General features: G+C 33.6%; 1 long non-coding RNA gene across 1 annotated transcript; it reads left to right on the forward strand.

The window, feature by feature from the left end:
- Nucleotides 1–780: 780 nt before the first annotated feature.
- Nucleotides 781–1,437, forward strand: LOC135086291 (uncharacterized). The gene is made up of 2 exons (XR_010260385.1): nt 781–925; nt 1,262–1,437. It is a non-coding gene; the product is annotated as an uncharacterized LOC135086291 (long non-coding RNA).
- The last annotated feature ends 2,146 nt before the right edge of the window (nt 1,438–3,583 follow it).

Below are 3,583 nucleotides of genomic sequence, written 5' to 3' on the forward strand. Positions count from 1 at the left end.
CCACTCAGCTGTTATTATGGCGGATCTTAAATTCACGAACTACGAACGACGCGCGATCTCAATTGGAGTTACACAGTAGGTATTATTATTAACTAGTGTTAAAAACTCACAGAAATACAACGTGACGTATTACGTAATTACTAAATTACTGTTTTCGTCCTTTGCCCTGCGTTCAATTACAATTCTAATTACCTACTTGAAATGTTGCAATAAAAATAGCCTAAGATAGGTAGCTAAGTAATACATTATTATTATTCTGTGATGATAACACTGAAAGCCGCTGTTTTGGCAGATCTTTGAATTACATATTTCTTTTAAAGTCGTAGTAGCCTCGTAACGACACATTGGTGTGTATTCGTAACGTATTCACAGTAGGTAGGTATTTCATTGTATTATTAACTTACAATTAGTGTTAACAGTCAGAATACCACGTAAAGAAGTACGTAAGTGTAATGAAACACTTATTACAACTCAAAATTACTTGAAATTAGTTGAAATGTTGCATTGTAATGGTCTAAATTAGTAATAATAACACTGGAAGCGTGGTCAAGGCGTGAGCGAGACAGACAGATCAATGTGCGAGCGCGTACGACTACTCTACTGAATGAACGAGCAGCGGAGTGGCCCAGCTGTGACGCGTAAAATATAGGGACTAAAGAAAATTTAATAAAAAAATTAACTTTATAAAAATGTAATTTTTTTTTTTACTTTATAATTTTCACACATTTCTACATAACCTGTTAAAAATTTTCCGGTGATAAAAAAGTAGTAGTGTATAGCTGAAACAAGTGATCTTAAAAATAATAGTAACAGAAGCCTTGTACAATATTGCAACAATATCTGAGTTTTCAATGTGATACTGTTACGTTAACTCTATGCATATTTTGCCCGTGTAAAATAAAGAGAATGGTGATTGCAGCGTAAGGTAATGCTTGATGATAACTATGAAACGTTTGATAATTGATGGCACTATTAATTATTCAATAATATTTACGAGGTCAAAGTTTTTTGAGGATGAATGTTTTTTACTCTTGCACTCTAAAAGTATTGTACAGTTTTGATGAATTGTTTAACTATAAGGCTCGGTTGCACCATCTTACTTTAACAAACATCAAAAATCTATCAAACTTCATTCAGAAAACACCAGTTATCGTTAAAGTAACGGTCAAAGTTAGGTAATGCAACTGAGCCTTAATGTTTACAACAAAATGTAAGCACAATATCTATCAATTTAATTAAAGTTATATATTTTACTTTTCAGATGTTAAAGTGATCAATAATGATGTACAACTTGTCCCGGAAAACCAATATTTAATGAAAATTAATAAAATCTTAACAAACCAAAGTAAACTGTTCATAATTCCAAAATATTTAATTGAACATAAATTGATTATTATCTTTAAATAAGCCTTCTTAATAAATGAGTGTTTTAAAATTCATTGGGTTTTAATTAATATTAAATATCTAATAAGTTGAGATAAAAATGATATAGGAATGTTATCAACTGAACTAAGTAAATATACTATAATAAAGTATCAATCAATCATCAATGTTAATGGAGTTCAAGATAATAGTAATATTTTGATGGTAATGATACAGACGGAGACAAGGCTATTTTCATAAATAAAAATAGATGAAAACTTTTAAATACTATGTCACTTTTAAGAACTTATTCTACATAATAATAGGTTTGGAAGTTCTTTACAAGCTTAAACTTGTTTGTTTGGCTCTTGTGCATAAAATCTTACTTTTACAGGCATGGTATGCAGCTAAATGCATCAAATAAGTTATTAAGTAAATACTTTTATCCTTCTTACTGTCGGAATTTTGCTGTGTGTAGGTTTTTCATATCCAGATTTTTTCTTAGAAATTATTAGTTTTCTTTGTGTAATGAAGTACTATAACACTAACTAACTTAATTTAGCAGTAAGTAGGCAATACTTACCACATTTAGTTTCAACAAATGTCATAATAATACGAGTAAGTACTTTAGTAAGTCCTTCCTGTTATTTATATTTTTAAAAATTATTTTGGGACTGGATGGCGCAATACAGGATGGAATTTTATAATGCCACCTGGAGGGAAAGTACTTTTAATATTGTAGATAGAACTTTTTTCTCAAAGAAAACATTCCTTTATTTTTGAAAAGAAATAGAACTACATTCAAAGATTTACAAACATTTTCTTGCCACACCCAGAATCAAACCAACTGAAATCTATTAAAAATTAAAACCTGTATTTTTATTGCATCAATTGTTAGGGTTAAGTATAAGGATGAAATCTCTTTAACAAACTTGATAAAGCAAATGAAATGAAAACCATGAAATCTTAAATTATTTTATTTATGTACAGAATACATTGTATGGTATGGTGGACAATTTTCGAAAATCTTTCAATGCAATTCTCTTTCTTTTCAAAAACAAAGAAATGTTTTCTTTCAGTAAAATTTTCTATCTACAGTATTATGAGTATTTACTGATATGTACCATCCTAGACTGCATCTCACTTAACACCAGGTGCGATTGCGGTCAAATACCTGCCTTGTCTAGCATAAAAAAAAACTTTCCCTCTAGGTGGCTTTACAAAATTCCACCCTGTATATCCAATAATATTTATTTATTTAATTAATAACTACAATTTATAACACACAAAAGTTAGTGAGATGGCTGAAAGAAATTTCGGTAAAGGGGGTAAAACGAGATCCACGCGTACGAAGTCGCGGGAGGCCGCTAGTTATTTCATAATGCGCGCTCGTTACCTCGCACAAGTACCTATATAACCTATGTACAAGTTACTGATTCTTGCTTGAGAAATAATAAGAATTAAAATCTATAAAAATGTGTAGAATATAACTACCCACAAGGGCTGCTCCCATGTGGTGGGGCTTATCACCCTGCCAGATGGGTAGGACCATTATGAATTGAGAACGCGGGACATTACCAGGAGTATTGGCGTGTGCCTCAAACATTCGTCAGCGGTCCCTATTCGGTCTCACACAAGGAAAACGTCATTACGCCTTCGGCTTTCAGTGTGCGGCATGAATGTATTGTCCTGGTGGTCACTGTTCGAGGCCTATTAAAAGAGCAAGGGATGAAGAAGTTGATTGGTCATGTGGAAGACTACAGCCGGCAGAAAATGGTCGTTACCTACCTAAGTGGGCTTTCTGGAGCGGTATTATGACCCGTAGCCCGTCAATGCTAGTGTCATCCGGTTGGCAAATGACCATGCTACCCAATGTCGCAGTCACTATGCCTAGACAGCCTCCACCACTCGCCACTGGTACCTCCGGAGCCGTCCTGTGAAACTACCCTTAGTGTAATTAAACGCACTGCCCTCTAATCTATAGATATAAACCAGTTAACCGAGTGCGTGTCGTGCCACGCGCAGTGTAGGGTTCCGTAGTTACCCGTCGTTACCGCAATATATTTCTGAAGCAAGCAATTAGTACTTCATCTTAACACTTTTAATGGGGGGACGCCCTAAGTTACTCGAACAAAAATTGGCTTCAATAAAGTGCTACTTTAATATACGGGATCCGTTTAAATAAAAAAATAGTCTTAGAAACCCCTAAGCCATTATAAAA

This window comes from Ostrinia nubilalis, chromosome W (genome assembly GCF_963855985.1).
Source record: "Ostrinia nubilalis chromosome W, ilOstNubi1.1, whole genome shotgun sequence".
Classification (NCBI taxonomy): Eukaryota; Metazoa; Arthropoda; class Insecta; order Lepidoptera; family Crambidae; genus Ostrinia; species Ostrinia nubilalis.